Raw genomic sequence first — 27,772 nt, 5'->3', positions numbered from 1 at the left:
CTCAAATTTTCCATGCAAACATTACCCACTGAGCCATCCATTGAGCTTCTTGAGGAGCTTGTCACGTGAGTATTTCTTCATGTTATGGACTAGATCTGTCCGACTCAGCACAATTGAGCTTGTAAACGATTGCTTCCTTTTCATGGTTTCTATTCTTATTAGAAGACAAGGATCTTCAGAACAGCCAACAAAATCTAATACCCATCATTGAAACAAAAATAATACAGCCAATAGCTGCTCAGTTTACAAACAGAGTGAAAATCCCTAAGACAGGTGCATAAGCACATGCATGGTCATGGATCCACACATATGGTGGAGGGAGAGCCAAATGCACACACACACACACACACACAGAGAGAGAGAGAGAGAGAGAGAGAGAGAGAGAGTGAGAGAGAGAGAGAGAGAGAGAGACAGAGAGACAGAGAGACAGAGACAGAGAGACAAAGAGACAGAGAGACAAAGAGTTCTGGGATGATTACCATTGTCTTAACAACAACCAAGAAGAAAAAAACATACGCTTTAATATTTTTCACATAATCAGGGTACAGTGTATTATATATACCCTTAAATAGCAAAGGTTAAGAGGAAGTTTTCACTGACCTTCTGTTTAGTTTCCAGAGGCTAGACCTCCTATCATGAGCTACCAAAACCACACAGCCTTGCAGAACCTAATCTGGGTGATCATGTTTGGCTGGAAACATATTTTTCCTTGTGGCATCAATATCTTCTAAGCATACTGTCATTACTACTTTTTAAGTCATTGGATTAAACATGCCATTGATAACATAGTTCACTGTAATTAAGGCTACATTTTGATAACTGATAAATGTATCTAATGCAGCTTTTTATGGGTCATAATTTGAAAAGGCAATGATAGATCTATCCTGGTTTTCTGTTAATTCATTGGCCCAATAATGAGATACTGATTGAGTTCTCCAATTAAACTGGATAAATTCATTTGGAATCTTTGTGTTTGTTTCTTCTTAAACTGGTCCAGAGAGGTAAATTTAGGGCATGCACCTAGGTGGGGGCACTGTCCAACTGCTGACTGGCAAGAGTATAAGGTGATTTTGAAATGTGTCAAAATGCCAAAGCAAAAGCTGGGTCAGGCCAGGTTGAACATGACTTAGAAAGTATCACAACAGGGTAAAGCTGGGAACTAGGAGACCTGCAGCACCCACAGGCAGTACACACTGAAATGTAAATCCAACTGACATTCAAATTGAGAATGGAATAAAAAAGCAGGAAGAAGCCTTCCTCTACTTCCAGGCCTGACAGAGAGTCTGGGAACTGACTGTAGGTGACAGGCACCGGTGAAGGAAGGACCCAGGCTCAGTGATGCTGAAATAAGGCGACGGCACTTGGACTGAGGGAAGCCCAGGCAACTCAAAGATTGGCAAGCTGATGTCAGATAAACTGATAAAATCCCAAATCATCTAAATACATGTGAGAAAGAAATTTTTTCTTCTAAAAAGATTCTTAAGTCTTAAATAATTTTGAATTTAATATTTCCTGCTGAAGTGTAATGTATGGAAGGGGTCTGGACTTTGGGGTTTGTTGGCTACCTAGAAGGATGATGGTATTGCTATAGGGGAATGGAATTGTAATAAGAAGGAGCCAGTGTGTGGTTGTAAAAGGCATGTGCTTGGGAATCCTTATACTTCAGTCTGTGTTTCTTAGCAGCCTCGAACTGTTATTTATCCAAATGTTTGCCTCCCATTCCTGGGAATGCTTGGTTCCTGTGGTTGAGTATTGGTATCTTCCTTATGTAAAAATTAAACATCACACATGACCTAACTCCCTTACAGTTAATTTGTCATTCCACACACTGTGCAAAACTTTCTAATGTTGATAGCCCCAACATTAAATACTGAGTTGCTTACAATATTAGCCTACAAATAATGTAAAGGGGCACTGAAGAAAATGAAAAAAAAAAGTAAAATCGAAGCCATGTATGTTATAGCCAATAAAAAAAGACTTTGAGGCAGATGTTTGTATTGTTTCTAACAGCAAAATTAGAGTATAATTCATAAGCCATATAATTCACATATTTAAAGATCTTAGTGTCTGTGTGTATGGTACATATGCGTGTATGTGATCATTTTTGTAAGTGTAGGTGCACATGTATGGAGGCGAATGGAAAGTCTAGGCTAGAAATCAACTTTCACCTTCCACCTTGTTTAAGAGTAATCCTCTTTGTGATTCATTGCTGTGTACAATGAGCTAGCTGGCATACAATTTAGGGATTCTCCTGTGTCCATCTGCAATCTCACTGTATGAGCACTGGATTACAGACATGGGCTTCTATGTATACCAGATTCTACATGGGCTCTAAGGATCTAAACATACATTTTGATGCTTGATCAGCAAGCATTTCAGCCACTGAGCCACTTTTCTAGCCCCAAATTCACACAATCACATGTATATGATTCAATGTTTATGCTAATATTAATTTTGTTTAGTTTTTTAGTAATCTAAGGTTATAGTAAATATACACAACATAAATTTGCCAGTGTAACAAATTTGAATTGTGAAATTCACTGTTATCAATTATTCATAATGTTATGCAACTGTCAGTATTGTCTATCTCCAAAATGTTTTCATCACTTCAAATCAAAACTCAATTATAAACTCAAGTAGAAAACTAATTGCTAGTTTGCTTCAGGAATTATTTTGCTATTATAAAATATTATAGTATCAAATAAATAAATCCTTGTCTAGGTTGAAAGGACCCAAAAAGTGGTAATGAATACAACTGTCACTTTAAATATTGAAGACTAGCTCTTAGCAGGTGCCTGACCAGGGGTGACCAAATTAAACCCCTGCATGCATGCACTGTGTGTTTACCAATTAATATTTGTGCATTGTTGTACTGTCATAATTTGTTTAATTACTTTTATAATTAGCAAGCGTATCTGTTATTAAATTTGTTTATATAATTGTCATTTTCACCAGGTGTCCTTTAATACTTCTGATAGTCTTGGTTTTCACCATTCCATTTGTCTGTCATTTTGTGTTCCAGAGAGAATGGACTGGAGCTGAGTCAACCCATCGATCACCTAGACCCACTACTGTTTCATTTGAGCAAAGCTGTCATAATATATTTATATTTAAAATATGCTTGGGAGCTAGGAAGACAGATTAATTGGGAAAAATCTCAACACACAGCTGAGTTAAGTTCTTACATGTATGTGATAAAGCTTTAGGGTTTATGCTTATAATCCCAGAGGTACAGAGGCTGAGACAGATGGATCCCAACGATTACAGATCATCCATCCCAGGGAAGTTGATGAATTCTAGGAAGCGAGACAGCCTGGCTCCAAAGACAAAAATGTGAATGGTACTTCTTTGGCCTCCATGCCCATGCATGCATGAACTGACATGCACACACAGATATATGTATGTACACACAAACACACATACATCCACACAGATATATCTTGGAGTGCACTAGAAAAAACCTAGCTCAAAAATTAAATTCAAAGTATAAAATTAAAGGGAACAGCATTTCAGAGGCCATGTATGATCTTTCCTGCTAATCTCCAAGTAGATCATATTCTCTGACCTTTCCTGTCTACCTCAAATCATGCAGAACCATACTTTCTTTTTATTCACTTTAATTTGTACTTAATTATTAGCTTAATGTTTAAAGTAATGAGTTTCATCCTGACATATTTGTATGGATATGTTATTACACATTGATCCTACTTTCCTTTTCCCACTGCCTCCCTGTTATCTCTTTCCCCACCTAGCTGATTGCCTCTCACCCTTTTTTATTACATGTACTCTACTGCTCTCTCCTATTCCCATTTCCACTAAGATATCTCTCTCCACTTTTATTATCCAGTTTCTCATTTTATGACTTAGAAAGTCATATATAAACACCACACAGATAGACAACACATACATGCACAGGCACACTTTTAAGTCGATAATAGAAAAAAATTAGTCTGAAATAATGATCTTTAGTTTCATTGATTTTCCTGTAAATGTGATTTCATTTTTCTTTATAGATGCATAAAATTCCATTGTATATGTGAACCTCATTTCTTAGCCACTCATTTATTGAGAGACATCTAGGCTTGCTCTACTTCCTGGTTAGATTAAACAGTGTAGCTCTAAACACAGATGAGCAATGTCTCTGTGGGATGGTGACTTACAGGCATTTGACAAATAACCAAGACTTATATACTTGTGTCATAAAACAGTTCTCTGTTCAGTTTTCTGAAGAATATCTATGCTGATTACATAGTGACTGCACACATTTATATTTTTCACCATCAGTGAATAGAAGAACCATAATTTCAGGATATACTTACAACGACATGAAGATGATTTGAAGCAATAACCATAGTGATTTTTCTATTAAAAGTTATTGGCTGTGAGCATTGGGTGGTAGAACTGGCTTCCACTACTAAGCTTACTTCTCTATATTGTTTCTGAAAAGCCAGCCAATATTTCAAGTTCCCAGATATGAACATGGTTAGTTCCCAGATGGAAGACAATGCACTATGGTCACACTCTGTCAGATGCTAGCATGTTGATTCTGCTATGTCCCATGCACTTACTGAAATGCATCCACTGCTTGAAATACATTCATACAGCATGTGTGACATTCCCTACCAGATTCTGACTCTACAAAGTCCATCACTGCATGGTTCATCTCTATAGACTTTCTTTCTAGACGGATGCCTTTTTGTAAAGATGCTAGACTCTGGTAGATACAACTGTTACCATGCAGACTACATACTTGACAATGATTGATTACTATCCTCTTCATTTTTTTCTTCTGCTGTCATTTATATTTTCTTTTAAGTTTCCTTCTCTTTTGCATCCAGAGCTTGGACTGAATGAAATTATATGAGTTTGTGGTAGAAATAACTGCTAGTGATGTTTAGAAAATTATTTCCTTTTTATGTGTGAGTATATGTGTATATGTATGTGTATGTATGTTTGTGTGTATATATGTGTGTATGCATATGTGTATCTGTGTGTATGTGCTTGTGTGTTCAGGTGCACATTGGAAGATAAAAGGGTGTATTGCTGGATCTTATGGAATTGGAGTTTCAGGTAATTATGAGCTACCTGATATGAATGATGGGAACCAAACTCAAATCCTCTGTAAAAAGCAGTTAACACTGTTAATTGCTGAGCCGTCCATCTCTCTAGCTTCAGTACTGTCATTTAAAAATTGACTAATGCTACCAAGAATCTGATAATAAAAGGAGAATAAATAAAATATCATTCTGCTGGATCCTTTTCTCTCTCTCTCTCTCTCTCTCTCTCTCTCTCTCTCTCTCTCTCTCTCTCTCTCTGTGTGTGTGTGTGTGTGTGTGTGTGTGTGTGTGTGTGTGTGTGTGTACAGTTTCTCCCTCTTTTAAAAGATAGAACAATTGAGACTAACTTTTCTTAGCCCTTTGGTAAATAAAGATTGTGTCTATTTTTCTCATCTCTCCCAGTACCTAGTACACTGCCAGGACTATAGCATAAATAAAGCAAATCTTTAAAGAAATAACAACTGAATAGATATTGTTTCCTGAGGGTCTGATGATGGAAATAAGTTAGCACTATCTGTATTTTTCCTTCTTTCCTACACTCAACAGTACTTCAAGAAAGTCTGGGAAAGCAGCTCAGTGGTAAAGTATTTCCTAGGACATATTTCAGAAACGCTTTCTTCAACCAGGATCCTTATCACTAACGTTCCCCATCCTGTATCATTCTGATAAGTTCTGAAGAGATAGTCATTTTCACCCAGTTTTCCAACCTGGGGAGGTGAAGGGGGCATTGTTCTTACCTTGGTTGGTTGTTTATTTTGTACTAAGAGACTGCTGCCCTTGTTTCCCACAAACAATTCAGTGTCAAATATGCCTGGGCCATAGTTCCTTTTCTGTAAACCTTAGAACAGTATTTGGTCATTTTTTGTATGACCCATTTAAGGCACAGTGTAAAAAAATGTGCAGTGAAAGAACACAGCATAAATAAGTAGGCAGTAGGAGAACGTGTAATGATCTGGAGGCAATGAACTAGCACACGGAGATGATACCATGTATTTATTCAGTGTATGTTAGACTCATGACATTGAGATGCTGAAAGTCAAATGTAAGGAGGACAGTCAATTATAGAGGCCACACTTTCAAAGGGAAAAAAAACCTCAGGTCCTCAGAAGCACAAGTGACATTTTTTATGTACAGTCTGCTACTGTCATCCAGCATGAATAAGTAACAAGTTCGGAACATTAGTTTAAGAAAGCAGCAGGAGATCTCACACAGTGCTTTAATGGCTCTCAGTATACAATGCTGAGACTATGCCACAATATGTTTTAGTAAAACGGTATGCATAGCAAGCTGCTGACAATGAATGAGAAGAGGTTCTCTAGATGCTTGGTAGGGACAGAGAAAAGGTAATTTGGGATACACTTTCATCTTCTCATGTGTATGAGTTTTTAAAAAGGCACCATCAGGGCCAGGGACAATGTCTCAGTGCTTGTGCTGCCCATAAAGTGTGAGTCCAAATCCCCAGAAAGCATGTAAAGCTGCACATGGCACTTCACTCTAATCCTATCATTCCCGCTGTGAGAAGGAGGAAGAGACAGAATACCAAGAGGCTGGTATAAGCAGTGGCCAACAACAAGAGTCCCTGCCTCCAATAAGTTAGAAAGTGAAGACCATATGCACGGCCTCAGCATATGTGCACTGGCATCCATGCATGTGTACACACACATTCAAAGTTAAAACAAAATCAATATAAAAATACAATACTAGATGCATTATAACTATCCAAAGGCAGAATAAAATCGTACTATGGCCTAAGGTATTAAAGGAAGAATTCGGGAGAATTAACTTTTCTCCATGATCTACATAAGCTGAAGTCATGGAGATCTGACAAAGAAAAGGGAAAAAGAGTTAGAAGAAGAAGAATGTGAAAGAAGAGAGAGAAGGGGGAAGGAGGATGGAGGGCAGGGTAGAATCACCAAAATTATACATGAAGAAAGGAAGAGATCCAGTTTGCTAGGGGAAAGATAAATGGAGGGAAATATCGTAAGCTAGAAGTTTCCATTTCCAAGTCCTTAATGAGAAAATGTCCAGAGTGAACAAAATTTGCAAACACAACCAGAAAAGCCCCCAAAATAGAGAGGAAAGGCTTCATCCTCTAGGGTCACAGAACCAGAAACACTTGGGCACCAAATTATGCTGAGCTCACTCAAATGAGATAGCAGCTGCCATATTTCTCTCTCACTCTTTTCATGCAGGAAATAAATATGTTGACCACAAAACCTTTGACTGTTTAAAAGGAAGCTGGCCACGATGGAGCACTTTCATGGGAACATGCCCAGGAGTATGGATGCAATTATAGGTATGAAGCTGACCCGGGTTCCCGTAACCCAACCTTGAGTCAAGAGGGGCTGCCAGTGAGAGCTTGGTCATCACTCCAGTTCATGAGTGCAGTGTTTGCAAATTCACTGGCACATAACTTAAACCAGATGCAGGGTAGGATAATTCCTAGGCACAGGATTTGAAAGCACATTGGAAAAGTATTTCCTGACCTGTTAAAAATTACCAGAGGATAATATTTAGATGATAATTAAAGGAAAAGAAGAAGATTTATGTAGAAAGATGTCATCAAAGCTATCAAAAACATTAGCTGCAACCCCAGATGTTTATAGTCATAAATATTTATTACTTTTAATTTCTGCTGTCTAAACTTGTTAGATATAGACTGCATTAATGCAAGCTCTTGGGTGTCCTCAATAATATTTAAAAGTGTAAGAATCTATCTTAAAAAAATGAATGGACAAATTAGAAATAAGAGAAAAACTTCATATATACTGATCATTATTTCCAAGTGACAGATTTGTATAAAGCTCAGCAGATACATCATGATATTAACATAACAACGGCAAGATTAAATGTAATTTAAAATTCTTCCTTACCTTTGATTTGGGTTCCTAAGTATGATTCCAAGGATGGTTGCCAACTAGGATCTATGAGTTGGGTGATGGCTTTAGAATTCAGAAAGAATCCTACAATGTGTCCTGTGTATTATGCCCTCAGCTCTCCCAGCTCCTTATAAGCATTCAAACAGCAGATAAAGTATTACTGTTCCTGATTGACCTAAGTCCCTCTAACCCACTCTCATGATCCACTCTTTATCATGTCTTCTCAAGCTACCCACTAACTGTGCTGCACTGCTTAATTAACAAAGATGTGGGGAATACCAGACTTCCCAGTTTGTTTGCAATGCCCTACTCTATTGGCTAGAAACATTGTGAAATTCAGTCTGACAGGCCACTTCTTTGTACTTTATTTTATATTCATTGTTTACCCCATTATTGGAACTTAAGTAATGTCTCTGTTGGTATAAAATTGTTTTCGAACTGTATTGCTCTGCAAGAAGATTCACCTTAATTTCCCTTTTGAATTTCTGTGGACACTTAGTCTCCTTGGTTAAAATGTTGACTGTCATTAGTTATTTATTAAATAGTGTTTCTTTTATAATAGTTTAGGCAATGAAAAAGTAACAAATTGCATAAGAATTGTTACAGAAAAGTTGGATGTAGTGGCATTTGTTTACTTATATCCATGTCTCCAAAGCTTCAAGATTAACTTCCCACAGGGCAAAGCTCATAGACTTCTCAGTTTATTTAGAAAACAATTCATTAGCCAACTGTCTGCTGTAAACTCAGGGAGCAGTTTACATGAAGCTTCTGTTTTATTAATCTTTGTTTCATGAGGAGATGTTACGAAAAACAACAGTCAATGTTTAGAGCTGGCAATGTGGCTTAGTAGTAAAGTTATGGCTGTAACATATAGCACACATACAGACATGCACATGACAGGGAAAGAGAGAGAGGAGAGAGAGAGAAACAGAGTGTTTATACATATCATTTAAAAGTGTAAGAAAGCCCACTAGTTAGTAAGATAATCAAAAAATAATGATAGAAAAAGAGTTGGAATAGAATTATGTACATGGATGGATAATGGTGTTCCTGGAAGACGAGGGTTACTAGGTAAACACTGCAGTACAAGGCACTGTATTTCTCCCTGGTAGTCAGGGAGACCTCAGAGTTCTCTACAACAGTCCAGGGTCTTGTTTATCTACCATGTCTATGTTGTAAGAGCCTATTGCTGAGACAACACACACATTACCAGCAGGACATACAAAAATCAATCGCAGACAAAAGAAGAAACTTCCTGGTACATAGCTTCCACACTGCTAGGTGGCACTGGGCTGTATGCTAGATGACAGAACATACTGATTGTGTCACAGCATTAGATCCTGCATGCTATAATACGGACTTGGTCCATAAGGTGTGTCCTCTGGTACAGTTGTGGCATGAATGTTCTAACCAATTGAGCAGTTACTGAATGAATTGCCTTATAGCAGGGAATTTAATTTCTGCTACTGTAAAATTGGTTACCCCAACAAAACTCTTTGTGGTGGTTTAAATGTGCCTGGCCCAGGGAGTGGCAATATTAGGAAGTGTGGCTCTGTTGGAGTAGGTGTAGCCTTGTTGGAGGAAGTGTGTCACTCTTGGGTTGGGCTTAGAAACCCTCCTCCTAGTTGCCTGGAAACAGTTTTTTTTTGTTTGTTTGTTTGTTTGTTTGTTTTTTCTGACTGCTTTCAGAAGAAGATGTTGAACTTTCAGCTCCTCCTATGCTATGCCTATCGACACTGCAATCTTCCTACCGTGATGATAATGAACCGAACCTCAGAACATGTAAATGAGTCTCAATGAAATGTTGTCCTTTATAAGAGCTGCCTTGGTTATGGTGTCTCTTCACAACAATGAAAATTTATATATCCCCACATTTTTGGAGAGGTTATTTATTGATTCTGGAATAGATCTCATTTTCATTAATTTGCTCAAGGGTCATTGTCAAATTGTTATATCACACACACACACACACACACACACACACACACACACCTGGACTTCTCTCAACCATGGGCAGAATGGCTTCTTTTTCAGTGGGCAGCAACCAATGCAGAAAAGCATAATTAGACCAAGTCCCCCCAAAAATCATACTGAGTACAGAGCCCTAAATGGAACATTTTTGTCAAACCTTCCTTAGGTGGCATCACAAAGGAGGAGGCAGAAACAATGTAAGAATTATAGAATGAGGAAGAGTATGGTGAAATGCTGTCTTATAGACATGACATGGCTACCTCACTATACAGTTCCTGGGTTTACCTGCAGAAGACCTAAAAAATGTCAAGTCAGTCAAAACTCTGGCATAGACAGTGGGATTACTATCTAAGCACAGTATTTTCTGAGACACTATTGGCAGTTGATAGCTGCTGAAGGAGAGAAACTCCTTCTTTCTTGAGGGTGTGGCTCTTGGTAGGTTTTCTGTGCATCATTGATGATCCCCTACCTATATACACACAGCTAACAGCAATTGCACATAGTGGGTTTCTTAAGGGTCATGAAGTTGAGACAGGGAAATACTGGAAAAGATGATGGGAAATGAGGGAGTGGGAGAAAGGGAAATTGAAGTTAGATATTATTATAAATCATAAAATTTGCAAAAACAAAGAACAAATATAATTAACAAAATAAAAACCTATTAGAGAAAAAAGAAATATTCTCATTCATTTCATATCAATTTCACTGATATTTTGTTTTCAGTTTTATTTTTTTTTCTATTAGTCATTTGCCTTATAAAGGCATTAGCCCATGATAGGTTAGATATTAAAACAAAATCCTAGCTACTCCTTCTGTACACACAGTTCTGGTGGTAGCTCTGTTTTCCTCATGTTTTCTTGACTATTAGTAAGTGGTCATTACCATGGGTGGCTTCTACTCTTCATTCTGTCACGTTTTGCTAGCTGCCCACTCTGGAAACACTCCTCCCACCCTTCTCCTTTGACTTAAAGTCCCACATTTCGAGAAGACCATTTATTTTGTGGCTTTCTCTCATCAGAATGAAGTATTTCTCCTTGTAAATGGCTGAATATGAAAACTCCCTTTAATGTCTTTATCGATTTTTTTAGACATACAATTCATATAATTCGTTTGATTGAAAACTGATTGCAATGCTGAAGTTAATTATCAGCCTCCATGGTTTTCCTCAGCAGTTCCCTTGCAGCTTCTTTGTTAGCAAAGCTTGCAGACAATTTCAAGTTGACAACAGTATGTAAGAAATCTATTGAGAAAATTTGTTTCATTTCACTATGAATACTTAATCTTTCCAAATTCCTATAAATATGTGCCATTTTGAATTTATTAATATTTTTAGTTAGAATGCATCTATACCTAATTTCAATTTGTAACACATATTAGGATGAATGAAAGGGCAATGAAGTAGCTTTTATTTATAGTTATGAAACCATTTCTTTATAGGATACATAGGAGTTCTAGATAGCACAGTAAACAACTGGCAATCTGTGATGATTGCCTTGAATTGATCTGTGCACATTGAATTCCCAGTTAATTGCAACAATTTATTTTCCTATCTGACCTGTAGATGCTTCACACTGATCATCTATACAACTTCTGTTATTAAGCAGATTCTGTTTTCCCAAGATGCTTTTCATTTGTCATCCCATGGATTTCAATCAGTGATGTCTTGTCCTCACCAAATCCTTAGTCAAACTTCCCTTCATATTATCATTACGTTTAAAGCACCATGTCTTCCTTTTATGCATTTTTATGCTCTTTCTGTTTATCCTAGGAAATAACTCTATGCAATTGATATATATTTGTTGAAGCATTGAGATTAATTGATTTACATAAATCTCCCTCACTAGCATAGAATTGTTTTATTTACTTACTTAATTTGGGGTATGTATATTGTTTTTGCATAATATATACATGTTTTACACATTGAATGTGGCTTTACATGCCTGTATCTGAGTATGTAGGGGACATAAGAAGCTGTCAATATCTTTTGTTGCTCTCTGCCTTGTTTGCTTGTTTGTTTGTTTGTTTTAGGTAAGGCCTCTCACTAAAGCTAAAGCTCACATTTTTTTTTTTTTTTTTTTTTTTTTTTTTGCCAGGTTAGCTAATGAGCAAACTCCTTGGATCTGTTTCTTTTTACTAGTATAAGAATCCCAAGAACAAATTGCCATGATTATCTTTCTTCAAGCACTAAAATTTTGAACTCAAGTTCTCATGCTTATGCACCAAGTATGCTTACACACTGATCTTGCCAACTTTACTAGGTATTTTTTTATTTTTTTCGGCTTCTAGCATAATTAAATACATATCAGGCCCATAATAAATTGTTGCTAACACTACCTGAAGAAATCTCTGTGGGTTCTGATTTTGTGATTCTTTGCCCCTACCCAAATATGAAAGTGAACTGATCTCAGATGGGCGTTGTTGTCTATCTTTTGATTCATTAGAGCGATTGAAATTCTAATCAGAAAACAGATTACTGATGTTGTAGAAGAATCTCCAAGGATGCTTCTCAAGAGAAATTATATGAATGAAGATTTGAAAGCCAAAAATAAGACTATCAGAAGAATAACAAAAAAGTTACTGAAGAAAACTTAAAAAAAAAAAAAAAAATCAGTCTTCCTATTCTGTACTTTCTAGTAACATATATAAATCTTAGTTAGAATTCAGATGTTTACTAAAATCACTGGATATACTTGCTACAATTAATAATACTAATACTATATGTTGTCATACTGAAAGAGTTGTTCACTTGTCCTCTCTGCTTTCCTGAGTTCCATTACTTAATGAGAGTATTTCCAAATCTTCTAGAAATGAATCCAAACTAGAAATGTGTCAGGCTCAAGGCATCATCCTTCGCATATGGAAGATTTATAAGGAAGAACAGGAAGATGGTGTAATGTCCAGAGAAGTGAATCCTGCCCAGGAACTACCTCTACATAACAAAAATATTGCCATGGTAATAATCATAATTGGTTATCTTTAGAATGACTAATTAGAATATGGGGCTGCTAAACAGTAAAATGATCTTTATATTTTATTGCAAATACATATTTGTCTATCTGTGGTCATGAAAAATAATAATAATAGCAATTGTAGATATTAATAATAATATACTAACATGAGTATGCACTGTAAAGCTTGGATTATTCGGTATTGGCATCAGACTATACATGATCAAATAATATCTTGATTGGAGAATTGTTTAAATAAATGTGAGATATGAAGTAAAAATAGAAGGTCATTTTGAAATCATGTAAAAATTTTAGTTTGTTTTATAAATTTATCTTACATTTATGAAAAAACCATCATCATAAAATGTTTTAGGAATGACCTTTTGCTTTAAGGAAAACAAAACAGGAATGATATTATTTTTATAAATAAGACTAGTAGTTAAGTTGTCAGATGCCAGTGTAACTTCAGGGAAAAATCTATCACATATGTGATTATCTGAATTAATAGTTTAGTGTGAGGACTATATTATCCAAACCAACACATTCAACTGACTTCCTGTCTTCCTAAAATGCCAAGACATTTGTTTTTCAGTTCTTTTCATAGATTATGAATGTTTTGGGCTTCTATTTTTTGAAACTCCCTTCATTAAAATTCTAGTATTTACAACTCTAATCGTGAATTGAATTTGAATTCTACCATTGACCACAGGGATGGCTTTGTCAAAGGCCATACAGGTAAATAGCATCTGGCACTCCTTTAGATGTTATTTTGGCCTCCATAGAATATAATGAAAGTCAGCCAAGTTAAATAAAAATTCTTCAGGAATACAAGGATTTCTAAATCTTTTCAATCATCCTCTGGAGTTATTAGATGGATAAATTATAGAGAAAGTATAGTGTTTGTCATATAAAATCTGGTCTCCATTAGCCAAAAAGAGACAGGATAAAAATTAGACCTAATATACATTGGATGGAATGAATCCCCTTGCCATTTGCTAGAGGTATAAGCATGGGTATGTGGGGGGTTCAGCTATCATGATTATTGGGATTTATTATAGAAGATATAGAAAGAAGTCAATGAACCAAATAAAATCATGCCTGAGGACAGTTGTTTCTTTATCCCATGGTGCCCTAAGAATGATGGCAGAGGATATGCCTTTTGGATTTAGCCATGGTAAAGTGTTTGCCTTTCATGTTTTACTTTTACAGTGAAGGAAGAATTAAATGAAAGATTTCTGAAAAATTCTTTTTCCCAGCATTCAACAAAACTATCATATCTGCACTTGATCCATAAGTCCTTCATGTTCACCTCCATCCTATACCTTGATCTTACTTATTCCATAGAGTCCAGTTCACAAGACTTCATTGTTGTCATTGCTGTTGATGATGATAGTGGTGTTTGGTCTTTTGACAAATCTTTATGTTCTACCTTTTTTTCTAAATTTGCCCTATTTTCAGTAAATATTTATCTTTTGTTAAACAAGATACAAGGCAATTAAACACCATTTTTCCTGCTTTTTCTGCCCAGAGATTTACCAGGAAACAGAACTAAAACAATTGAGTCCTAGGTGTTTGTAAGTATCACCGAATTACAGAACAAAATGTAGGCCACCTAGGGAAATTTGCCAGGTATCTTAACTAATCCTAATTTCTAAACTGGATTTCTGTTTTATTTATTTTTCAACATAGCATAGCTTTTTCAGGAACTCACAAAGCAAAGTTAAAAGTAGGACAATTCTCTGTCAAATGAAAGGCTTAATGCAGTTAAATATCAACCAGGGAATACATAGGCACCCCAAAGAGCTAAGCTTAATATCTGATTTAAAACCAGACAATTTCAAAGTGGGAAGAGAAGTTTAAAATGATTTAATTTATAATTTCCCCCTTTGTCACTCTTGTAACACCAGTTATATGAAAGGTTAATTTAAACAACATGAGCATTGTAACTACATGATTTCACTTCATACTAAATTACACTGGAAAATGTTGCAAGATAAATATCAAATCTATGATCTTATGATATTCTCTTTGCTCAGAAGATAACTAAATAAAAATAATATTAACTCATCTAGAAAAAATTATAAAAAATATGCAATTGTGACCTACTTTTGAGGATATCTGACATATGATAAGATAGTCCAGTTTTATCATTTGACATATAAGAAAATGTCAAATATCAAAATAGATTTTTTTTTTATCTATTGCCCAAGCTTGCTTTCTTCCTAATTTGGGAATGGTCTCATCAGCACTGTCAGCCATGCTTTCTCCTAAGGCTGGTCATCTGCAATCTGCGCTAATTCTTATTCATCCCCACTCCCTGCATTTAATACACCCTCACTGTGTCTCACCTGAACTCCACCAGCCCCCTTTTAAAACTCTATTAACAATCTATTCTTACACTGTTCTCTTGTTGTCCTTTTAAAAACACAGACATGATCTTGGCCTTTATTTACTTAATACAGTTTCCTGATTTGTGTTAGGCAGAGTACTAGTGGGGAATGGCTGGTATACTCGAACTGTAAAAAGAAATTTGTTTGGTAAAATGTTGCCTACACAATGGTGTGGACACCATAATACAGAGAAACTGTGAGGAATGGTGCAGGATGCTGAGCTGGGAACACTAGGCTTATCACCACTGAAGCAAGAAGGAGAATGAAGAAAGGGCTATTGGAAGTCAGACACAGCAGTGATGGTATACTGAGAGTGGGGATCGACCTACAGACTTATCAGACTACAGATACCTAACCTTCCTCTTTGGCTTTCCCTCAAATGCCACCAATTAACCACTTACAATGTAATTGCAGGTGACAGAGGCTCCTAAGTGAAATCTATAGGGGTTGGTCTTTAAATAAAAAAAATATAAAACAACAACAAAATCTACCCCATTTGGTGGTAGAAAGTGGACCTCTTAAGAAAAATAGAAGATAGAATTTTTTTTTTCTTTTAACAACAAAATAAATTGGACTCTCTTTAGTAGGCGTTCAAACCCTTTAACATTTCCACCACATACATTTTAAAGAGTAATTTATTCAGTTACGTTCCCACATGCTACAACCCATTGTGCCATTTTGGAGCCCACAGCTTTCTATATTTTCTTGCCTTCTTTTTTAACTCACCAAGATTTCATCTTTCTTCAGATCTCAACACAAATGTTACCTCCCCTTTATAGCCTTCTTCATGCATGCATTTGGATCGCCAGTTCCCAAGATTGTACCAGCATGAAGATTTGCCTTTGGCACCTCTCTCCCTGCCCCCTTCTGTGTCTCTGTGTCTCTCTTCCTTCTCTCTCTTCCTTTCCCTCTTTCCCTCCCCCTCCCCTACTCTTCTCTTCTCCTCTCTCTCTCTCTCTCTCTCTCTCTCTCTCTCTCTCTCTCTCTCTCTCTCTCTTTCTCTCTGCCCTTAAATAAAGTAGAAAAGAAAAACGTTTTAGGAGCTGGAAGAACATGCTTTTTTCTTTTTGGGCATCTATATTAGATTTTTCTACCATTATACAAGAAAGTTAAAGTTAGAATTAAGGAAAAAAATATAAAGGAACAGGATGCTTGATGATCTCTTTAAATAGAGAGAAGGAAAGAGAAAAGGGAGACTCGAAAAATATCATTTCTAGCCCAATTCTGTTTTGCAAAACCCTGTTTTCTATGGAAAATTAATTTTGAACAGGCTTGTCTGACAATAACCAAAACAGGCACAGCGGACCAAGATTTGGCAGGTTTTTTACCCCCTGATCTCAGGATGTGAGAATGGTCTTTGTTTCTTATGAGTGAATGCAATTGTGAAATGTTGGAGAGAGAAAAGGTTTCCCAAGCATTATAACCTTGTCCATTGTTCCTGTGGCATTCTGGTGGCTAAGGATAATTCATTTATGGGACCTGCACAGACTCATAAGAGACTCTATAGCTACCAAAGCTACTAAATTCCTTGAGGCAGTGAAAAGGTGAGTTTTGGGATTTTGCTCAGAATAGTTATTTCTGAGTCCAGGTCAGGTCTATCAGGTAATCTTTGACTTGAATGTCAGCTGCATTTCTTCATTCAAAGATTCACATTAGGATAAAAAGTGCTTATATTGGGAACAAGTATGACAAAGAAAGTTTAATATAATAGGACTAGATATTTATTTTATAATCTGTGCCACTTATGCAAGAATCTCAAAGAACTGTCGGTATCATTGATGTGCCAATTACAAATATAGCTAATCCAGAAAAGGGGATCCTGAATATGCCTGCTTCTATTTTCAATATAAAATCTAAACTGACAGAATTATCTTGTAGGATTTGGGTCTGTACCCTGTCATATTCAACACACATGGGCACAGGGGAAAATTTCCTGAATTGAATACCAATGGCTTGTGCTCTAAGATCAACAACAGAGAAATAGGCCCTCATAAAATTGCAAAGGTTCTGTAAGGCAAAGGACACTGTCAATATGACAAAATGGCAACCAACAGATAGGGAAAAGATCTTTACCAAAAAGATAGACTCAAGAATTTAGACTCCAGAGAACCAAATAACCCTATTAAAAATGGGGTACAGAGCTAAATAAAGATTCTCAACTGACAAATACCAAATGGCTCAGAAGCAACTAAAGAAATGTTCATCCTTAGTCATGAGAGAAATGCAACCCTGAGATTGTGATGCCAGTCAGAACGGCTAAGATCAAAAACTCAGGTGATAGTAGATGGAGAAAGAGGAACAATCCTCCATTGCTGGTTGTATTACAAGCTGGTACAACCACTCTGGACATCAGTCTGGCGGTTCCTCAGACAATTGGACATAGTATTACCTGAGGACCCAGCTCTACCACGCCTGGGCATATACACAAAAGATGCTCCAACATATAACAAGGAACATGTTCCAATATGTTCATAGCAGCCTTATTTATAATAGCCAGAAGCTGGAAAGAACCCAGATGTCCCTCAACAGAGGAATGGATACAAAAAATGTGGTATATTTACTCACTGGAGTACTACTCAGCTATTAAAAATAATGAATTCATGAAATTCTTAGGCAAATAGATGGAACTAGAAAGTATCATCCTGAGTGAGGTAACTGAGTCACAAAAGAACACACATGGTATGTACTCACTGATAAGTAGATATTAGCCCAAAAGCTCAGAATACCCAAGATACAATTCACAGACCATATGAAGGTCAAGAAGGTAGACCAAACAAAGTGTGGATGCTCCAGTCCTTTTTAAAAGGGGAAACAAAATACTCACAAGAGGAAATACTGAGACAAAGTGTGGAACAGAGATTGAAGGAAAGGCCATCCAGAGACTGCCCCCCTGGGAATCCATCCCATATAAGGTTGCCAACCCCAGACACTATTGTGGATGCCATGAAGTGTTTGCTGATAGGAGCCAGATATAGCTGTCTCCTGAGAGGCTCTGCCAGAGCCTGACAAATACAGAGGTGGAGACTCATAGCAAACCATTGGACTGAGCACCGGGTCTCCAATGGAGGAGTTAGAGAAAGGATTGAAGGAGCTGAATGGGTTTATAATCCTATAGGAAGAACAACAGTATCTACTAACCAGACCCCTCAGAGCTCCCAGGGACTAAAACCACCAACCAAAGAGTACACATGGAGGGATGATAGCTCCAACCACATATATAGGAGAAGATGGCCTTGTCAGGAATCAATGGGAGAAGAGGCCCTTAGTCCTGTGAAGGCTTGATGCCCCAGTGTAGGGGAATGCCAGGATGGGGAGGCAGGAGTGGGTGGGTGGATGTCTGAGCACCCTCATAGAAGTAGTGGGAGGGAGGATAGGATTAGAGGTTTCTGGAAGGGAAACTGGGAAAGGGGATAACATTTAAACTGTAAATAAACTCTAATGAAATTCTTTATGAAGAAGTAAAAGCAATCTTAAAATATATGTAAACACAGAAGACTTAGAATATTCAAAGTATTTCTGAGTTAAAAGAATAATACTGGTGGCATTACCTATTCAAAAATTGACAGTCATATATTAATCAAAACATCATTAATAGACTAATGGAATGAGAGAGAAGAAAAATTCAAAAATAAGCCCATATAGCAATATCTGATACAACAGAATATCACAAATAAAAGACTAAAAGTAGATTCTTTCTTTTCTCCCTAGGAGGCATGGCCACATATTTTGTAACCCGAGTGTTAGTGGGGTAGAGCTAGGCAGATCCCCAAAGGTCAGTAACCAGCCTAGCACAAATGGTGACCTTGAAGTTCAGTTAGAGACTGCCTCAAAGCAATAAATCATGAAACAAAAGAGGACGATATATAATATCGTCTGGCTTTCATATATATTTGCACAGATGTGCATACATAAATGTTTACATGATGTACCACATACATACATACCACACAAAGAAAGGAGGGAAGGAAGAAAGGAGAGAAAAAAGGAAGGAAAGAAGAAAAAAAGAAAATGAAAATTAAAAAAAGAAAAAAAACAGCATCAAACAAGTTCTCTTAGTGGTAAAGCAATCTCTCCAGCCCTGAGAACTTTCCATAAATGCTTGTGCATTTGAGTTATGAGATCACACTCCTAGGAAAAGCATCATTGTTACCCAGCAATTCTTCTATTCCTCATGCTGTTATATGCTGAATGTTTTAACCCCTCTAATTTACTGAATGTTGAAGCTGTTTCCCTTAAAAGGAGGGTACTGAGAAGTAATTAGGCTTATGTGAGGCCATAAGAATGGATGTCAGGAAGTGCATGCAGTCAGGAGCCTGATATAGCTGTCTCCTTAGAGGTCTACCAGAGTCTGACACATTCAGAGGCAGATGCTCACAACTAACCATTGAATTGATCATGGGGTTCCCAATGAAGAAGTTAGAGAGAAGACTGAAGGAGCTGAACAGGTTTGCAAGCCTCATGAGGAGAGCAACAATACCAACCAACCAGAGCTTCCAGGGTCTAAACCCATAGCCTAGGAGCACATAGAGAGGGATCCATGGCTCCAGCTGTGTATAAAGGGGAGGATGGCCTTGTTGGGCATAGGTGGGAGAGGAGATCCGTGGTCCCATGAATACTTGATGCCAAGTGTGGGAGAATTTAAGGGTGGGGAGGTGGGAGTGGGGGGTAGGTGGGGGCACATCCTCATAGAAGCAGGAGGAGGGGGAATGGGATAGGGGGTTCCTGGGTAGGGGGATGAGGTAAGGGGATCTCGAATGTAAATAAAATATCCAATAAAAATGTAATAGTGTGGGAGAAAAAAAAGGAATGGAGACTCCTTAAATTGAGGCATTAGAGCCTTCTTATAAGAGGAAGAGATGTTTGAGTTTCTAATATCAGCCATCTAAGGACACAAGACATTGGCAGCCATCTATCTGCAAGGGAGACAGAATGGGTCTCATGGGAATCTGCAGCACTTTGATCTTGGATACTGAGCCTCGAGTTTTAGCTAATTATAATCCTGTAAAAATTTTAGGAATATTTTATATCTAAACTTTTTAACAATTTTCATAGATTTATTTATTTTCATCTATAAGTAAATGAGATATATTTACTTTAAAATTTTGTTCTTTGTTTGTTAAATTAACATAGTTCTCCTGAGTTATGTGTCTTGAGATAATAAACTATTATTGGATTTTTACCAAATTTTCCCCAAGCAAAGGTGAGACAGCCTAAAATAGAAAAAGACTGGGCATAATCTGGCTATAGCTAAAGAAAGAACCAATAACCTATTACGTACTTATGCCTTTTGATCTTGATGTGTTGCTAAAAATTTGATACTGGTATCTATTTTCTCTTACTGTGAACCACTTTTTAATTATTTCAGGAGTCAATTCTCTCCTACCACCATGTACTTGGGGATCAAATCCAAGTTATCAAGTTTCTGGGACAAATAATTTTACCTGCAGAGACAGCTCTGCTATACAAACTATTATTGAAGGCCTGGTGACTACTGTCTTAACCATTCCTACTACCGTGGGAATTTGGCTGTTCTGTGTGGAAAGTGTATGTTATTGGCATGCCCCAAATCTCACCCTTATGTGATTTGACCAGGTATGGAAGTCTGACTCAAAATTCTAATCACAAGGTTTTAGTTTGGAAAGTTTATTTTAGACCAGGAGAGAAAAACTTCATCTCTTTATATAAATAGCATTCATCCTATACTGAATAGTTTTTTATTGAACAGAGAATAGAAAAAAAAATATTTAGAGAGAGAATCACAAAGCTGGCAAGCACAAAGAGGCAGGGATGAGAGGCAATGAGAAGTTTTACTCGGTCCAGTATTGTTGAGGTGCCACCTTGTTTATTTTTATCCTTGAGCTCTAGCAATTACCCTGGGTCTTGAATTAAATCTTCATTTTGATTAAGATAGCTAGTTCTGCTTTCTTTTTCCTGCAATCAAAGTGGCAAGTAGATAATAGAAAGGTCATGGAAACCATAACAAACTCCAGGAAATGAAATCTCTAAGAGGAACTTGGCCATTTTCCTATCCTTAGCATTGTCTGAGCACAGAGTCTCCATATTATATTTTAAAAGAAATTAATTAAATTTTTCTTTCAAGTCACTGAAGGGTCTCTTGTGCCACAGATTCTTCTTACAACATTTAATAAAAATGGTAAGTCAAGGCTTACTTGGAGAGGGTGATGCCTTCTTGTTTAAATTAATTTTTGTATACACTGGATTTTGGCATTATTTTCAAGTAAGTCATTGTTATTTTACTTAATCATCTTTGGCAAAATATTTCAGATAACTCAGGGCAAAAAAAACTTTTAAAATTTTATAGCAATATTTTTATTCAGATCTAGGTATCCTTTTTTTTTTTTTGGAAGTTGAGGTGATACCACTCAATAAAGCATAAACAATTATCTATTGTCACTTATTGGGTACCAATTATGCATGCAATGCTATGTGCTAAAACATAAAGACATGGACTATAATGTAGAAATAGCTGTTACAAAACAATTTAATGAGTTCTGTAATGGAATTATAGAGGACAGTGTCTTGAGTGACTAATATTGACAAGATTAAGGACCATATTTGCATGACACCAAAACCAAATGGGATTGAGTAGCTTATCTCTGTCTATCTCTCTCATAGTCGGAAGACACCACATGGGCAAAGATGACTGGACAAGGGACTTAAGGATCTACTTGCTTTGCCTCTCTGGCGCCACACTGGGGTTTATAACGTGCATTCTGGGAATCAGGCTCAGACGCTCAAGCTTGTGTGGTGAACATGCTTCTGGGTGAGCTATCTCTCTACACTTCATGATCCTCTTTATACTTTAAGTTAGTGTCTACATTTTTTTCATTTTTTTACAAGTTTAATATATAAAGTATCAGATATTGTAGAGGTTTCTTAAGAATAATTCCATAAGGACCTGGGGACATGTCTAAATTTGTAAAGTGCCTGCCATGCCAACATGAATATCTGAGTTCAGATCCCTAATACCCACATAAAAGATGGGTCTAAGACAGACAGATTCCTACTGCTTATTGGAGAGCCTCATTATCTGAGTTGATGAGATGCAGGGAAAGTAAGAAACCTTGTCTCAAAAGATAAGGTGTTGTGAAACAAGCCTTAAATCCAATCAGAAAGTAATCAGTTCATATCTATTCATCCAAGGATCATATCTTAATTGGATATTTGTTATTGTAATCCAAATGGTTCAAGTGTAGGTAGAGCTACCAAGTATTTTATTCCCTTTTAGTGTTGTACATAGCATCTTCCACTATTATGAAAACAAGTCAGTAAGAATGAAGCTTCAGGGTCAGTTCTAGCTTTATTTATTTACTTCCTATGACTCAAGTAAGTATACAGTATCTTCAACTATACAACCATACCTACAAGTTCTGGTGGATAATTAAGAGTAATTGTAATAGCTTGTGTTTGGGTTCATTGAGACCCCATTGACCAGCAACTTCAAGGGAGTCAACCCTGGAAATGTGCTTTTGTTTTCTGATAGTCTATGATACTAATGGCAGGCACTGTCAACCACATTTAAGGTAATTAAGACAGAACACTGTTAATTTTGCCCAAACACTTGGCTGAGTTTAGGTCACAAGTCGTAGAGCAGAATCTTCTCCTATAGCTTTGGAACAGGACATAGTATTGTACTGCCCCTAAACTTCCCTAAGTACCCATCTATTAACCCATACATTAGAGCAGCTCTCAGTTGTCATCAAAGTAGTTTTTTTTTTTTTTTATTAGGTGACAATTAATACAAAGGTACAACTAGTAGAAGTGTAGAGAATAAGAAACTGTGGAGTACCCAGTTGGTACCCGTTTGGTATGTCATTTATGTCAGATTTTTCCCCCATAAGATTTAGTATTCATCCTGAAAGCAGGACTGAAATATTTAAATAAGGATGGGTAGTAGGTGACTACTGTTAAAATCTTCTTGAGACATGGCCTAGCTTTGAATACACAGCAACTGTGGCTGAAAGGACCAGACCTGTATAAGATCAAGCCAGTCAAAAGTCCAGCATGGGTGAAGGAAGGATTGCTAAAGGTAAAGTCCACCCCCTTGGTAAAAAACTATTAACCATTGGTAACTACTGGTGGAGAGAGTCTGTTTTTACTCGGATGTTGTCCTGGATAGGTTGCCATGTCCCAGTGGATGTTTCTATACCATATTTATACTGGCAATACTGGGTGAATTAGGTGGATTTTAAAAAGAATACATGATGTTGCAAAGGAAAAGTAATGTTGCTATACAAAAGGAGTTGAAATTAACAAAGTGGAAGATGAGTTTGATAATAAAAAAACCGTTATGTCCATGCATGAAAATTTAAGCAATAAAATTTAAAAGTAAGTGGAGAGTTATTAAGGAAGACATCTGAAATGGACTTACCTCTCTCCACATATGTGAGGCATACCTACATACACACATGAACAGATACATACAAGGACCCATACCCATGAGAATTACATAGCACACACATAATAATTTTTTGATTATCAAACATGTCAAACTAGTTAAAATTATAGAAATTATAAGATCATTTAACCTAAGGAAATAGACAGATCTTGCTTCTAGCCAGGAAAGGAGAAACAGAGAGATTGAGCAAAGGAAAAAAAAGTGAGAGTAAGGGAGGGAAGAAGAATATGAGAAAGAATGATGTTGTCAGAGAGAGAGAGAGAGAGAGAGAGAGAGAGAGAGAGAGAGAGAGAGGGAGAGAGAGAGAGAGAGAGAGAGAGAGAGAGAGAGAGAGAGAGAGAGAGAGGAGAAAACACTGGTTAAGGTGTATTACATCCTCTTTCATTTTAGTTCATCTTAAATATTTTTTAAAAATCTCTTGGGGTTTTGGAGCCCCATTTTCAGATTACGCTTCTTTTGCTCCTCCATGGGAATCTTGTCATCTCCCTGATCTATTTTAATGATACCTAAGAAATATACACGATGAACAGAGAGTTGTTTGAGCAAACTGTATGAGAGTAGAGATGCAGCATGCCAGATGCATGTTTAATGAGTTTTCTTCTGGAAGAGTTCAGATGAAGTGTGTGACTCTCCTGAAGCTGTTTTGTTTCATTCCCCCTAGAAACTTCCAGTAGGAGATGTCAGTGGTCCTTCTGGTTTAAAATGTTTCGGGTTAATCTGGTTCATTTATAATTTCATGTGTATTGGGTGTGGGGAAGCCTGTAGTCAAAGGCAAATGTGAAGGAGTCAGTTTTCTCCCATTCCTCTGTGGATCCCAGGGATCCAATGTGAGTAGCCCCTCTTGGCAACAAGCACATTCCTCACTGAGCATCTCACCAGACTAAAGCTGGATTCCTTGAGGATTTTCTCCTTTCAGTGTGTAAGACCTCCATTGGCCTTTATCGTGAATGGTAAAGTGGGTAGCTAAATGGATTAATAATAAACTGAAAATATGATCTTAAATATTTTGGGGCTTAGAAGTAATAAAGACTAAGGACTTTTGTGGGTAAGTTTTGGAAATCAGAAACAGAGAACATATAGACATGGAAGAGAATGATGAATTGAAAAAAAACACAGAAGGACCTGTTTGAAAGTTCTAGCAGGAGAGTGTAGGTACTCAAATATAGACAGAGTCCTTGCTCTATGAGAGGAGGTCATCCATTTCAACCCAATGCCCAGCTTCTGAAGGAATACACATGAAGCCCTGAGAGAAAAAGGATATGCCTACTCTGACATCCAAGTCAGGTGAATTAAGGAAATGTGGAAATCTTGAAATGTATTGGAAAATTTTATAATAAAAGAAGTAACCCAGGCTCAAAAAGACAAACATTGTGTGTTCTTTCTCATAAGAAAAAGCTTCTAATTTTCATGTGTGTTTTATTTATGTGGGAGTGAGTTTGTATAGACAACATGCAGTCAAAAACCACAAAGGGGCCAATGCCCAGGATGAGAGGAAAATGATGCTTTGGGGAGAAGTAGGAAGACAGAATACATGTGACCTGAACGTGGAAATGAAGATCCTGGGGTGGAAAGTATCTAACCAAGGATCAGGGAGAAAGAAGGTCTGGGAGAGGGGAGCGATTCCAACATAAACTAAGCAAACCTCCTACTTTGAATCTGAATTTAAAAAAAAAATTAAAAGCAGGAAGAAATCAAACACAAAATTGTTGGGGAAAGAGTGTACCCTAGAATGTGCAAAGTACACTGTGTCACAAAGATAGCCCCACACAAATGAACACAAGAAAATATATCTTGAATATAATTTTTCTGTTATATTTGGCAATCTGATTGGTAAATCTTTCACTTCCTCCACATTCTCTCAACTGCCTTCCTCCTTGGTCCACCTCTCAGATCTTGGCCCATCATCACACATCACAGCCATAACTTTGTGTCTGTTTTCCCCATTTAACACTGAACTGAATCTTTTTTGGAGCCCATAGCAAGCACAACCTCACCCCAGCCCTTTTTTCACTGTAGCCTTAACATCAGAGCCAGGCCTCTAGTTGGGTAAGGGAGATGGTGAATCTCTGGGTTTGGATCTGAAACAGCAACATTCTCTTTTGTTATTTTTGTTTTCATGTTGAAGACAGAAGCAGAAGCTGGGTCTTAGAAAAGTGATCACCCTGTAGGAGGTAGAGAAATGCCTTTTACTGCCAAACAGTTACTGTAACTCAGTTATTTTGTTTTATGTTTGTTTTTGAATTTTTCTCTAGTTATGGCCTCCATAGTGATAAAGTTTGAATTTCATCTGTGTGCAGAAATGAAAGTTTTGTGATTCCTTTTAAATACTAAATACATTTTTAAAACAGAGAAAATTAAAATAAGTTGGGTCAGAAAATAGAAGTATACTTTAACAAAGAATAGAGGTGAAGAGCAAAAGAAAAAGGGGTTTGTAAGTGAAAGCCAAGTAGTGATGAAAATGGAGGAGTGGTGGTGGCTAAGTCAGTAGATAACCATGGTGCAAGCTTGAGGATCAGAGTTCAGATACTAGTACCCATGGAAGATACTGGGCAATTAAGCATATGCTGTTAATGCCTGTGTGAAGTGGCTGGTACGGTATGTGGGGAGAAGGGCAATCAGTCACCTGAGTCTGTAAGTTTAGCTCAGGTTCAGTGAGAGATCCATCTCAATAATGAGGTGGAGAGCAATTGAAGAAAGCATCCAATGTTGACTTTTATCATTTACACACATGCATATACACGCACATGTGAACATCCTCATATGAACACACACACACATACACACACACTACAAAACACACAAACAGGCAAGACAAGGGACAGATGATTGTCATACTTTGGCATAGGGCCATCAAAATATACTTGTGAAACCTTAAGTAGCCTCAAGTTACTGTAGACTGTCTGACATGACCTGGAAAAGGTGTGAATTTAAGATTGTGTTAAGTGAGAACTTCTTCATGGACTATAGTCACTAGTTTCATTTATCACTGTGGTCAGGGTAGGGTTTGGATGATGAGGAAGAGGAGGAAGAAGAACAAGAGGAGGAAGAAAAAGAGGAGGAGGAAGAGGAGGAAGAGAAAGAGGAGGAGGAAGAGGAGGAAGAGGAAGAGGAGGAGGAAGAAAAAGAAAAGGAGGAAGAGGAAAAGGAGGAGGAAGAAAAAGAGGAGGAGGAAGAGGAGGAGGAAGAAGGAGAAAGAAAGAAGAAAGAAGAAGGCAACACCTTCCTTAACACTACTTAGAATACCTGAGTTTCCAGTCTGTTTGACTGCTGTGCTGTGGATTGTGGATTCAAGGCTTTGCCTTCAACTCTGACTTGAAATTCCAGTTTGCCATCCAGCTGTACAAGCTTCTAGTTTACCAGGCCTGAAACTACCTCCACATAAACACAACTGGAGAATCTCAACTTGTTATGTACATATGCTATTCATACACACAACCAATGTTTCACTTAGGGTTTGTGAGTCTGTCTCTTCCTTTATGTTAAAAGCTCTTTTAAGTCCAAACTGCTTCGTATAAATGCCTGTCTACAAACATTGCCCACTTGTATTTTAAGAACACAGAAAACAATTGGGAAATTGCTTGATGAATACCAACCTATTGATGGTAATAGGTTTAAAATGTCGATTTTTAATAGTGTACACCATATTTTTAAAAAATGTTCCCTTTACTTCATGACAGAGGTGAGTACTTGCTAACTAATATGATTGGAGTTTATGATTAGAGTTGGAGAACTTAGAGAATCTCATCAAGCAGGAAAAAAAAGTTTAAGGAAAATATCATTCATTGCTCTTGGATATATTGGTGTCACATGTCTAAGTGACCACTATACAGAACATGTTGTATCTCTTAAAATGTCATGCCCTCTTAGGAAAGAACTTATCTTGATGAATTTGTGGAAGTCAGCTCCTTTTACTATTTGTGTGACCTGTACTTTACCCCAGTGATGGGAAGAGATGTGATGTTTTGCAAACTCAAATAGTTTTTAACAGCTCTGTGAACTGGAAGAGGATCTAAGTTAGGCATGAACTCAGTTTTTCAGTCCAGGAGATCTTAGCCTCTGGTCTGTGTGTTGCTTGGGAGATGAGAGTTTTGGCCTGAAACAGGTGCTG

At 37.2% G+C, this 27,772-nt stretch overlaps 1 protein-coding gene and 1 long non-coding RNA gene across 5 annotated transcripts in view; one reads left to right on the top strand and one right to left on the bottom strand.

Moving 5' to 3' along the window:
- Malrd1 (MAM and LDL receptor class A domain containing 1) overlaps positions 1-27,772 on the bottom strand; it is a 665,455-nt gene that overhangs the window by 5,474 nt on the left and 632,209 nt on the right. The window lies entirely within an intron of this gene.
- LOC143443370 (uncharacterized) lies at positions 73-25,822 on the top strand. 4 transcript variants are annotated; one of them, XR_013112304.1, is made up of 5 exons: positions 73-1,446; positions 3,023-3,172; positions 7,250-7,353; positions 12,713-12,860; positions 21,882-25,822. It is a non-coding gene; the product is annotated as an uncharacterized LOC143443370 (long non-coding RNA). The 4 variants fall into 4 exon arrangements; XR_013112303.1 differs by lacking the exon at positions 21,882-25,822 and having other exon boundaries at positions 12,713-18,592; XR_013112306.1 differs by lacking the exon at positions 21,882-25,822 and having other exon boundaries at positions 3,023-3,187; positions 12,713-18,592.

This window comes from Arvicanthis niloticus, chromosome 8 (assembly GCF_011762505.2).
Source record: "Arvicanthis niloticus isolate mArvNil1 chromosome 8, mArvNil1.pat.X, whole genome shotgun sequence".
Taxonomy (NCBI): domain Eukaryota; kingdom Metazoa; phylum Chordata; class Mammalia; order Rodentia; family Muridae; genus Arvicanthis; species Arvicanthis niloticus.
The sequence above is the reverse complement of the archived record's forward strand: the minus strand, read 5'-3'. Positions and strand labels throughout refer to the sequence as shown.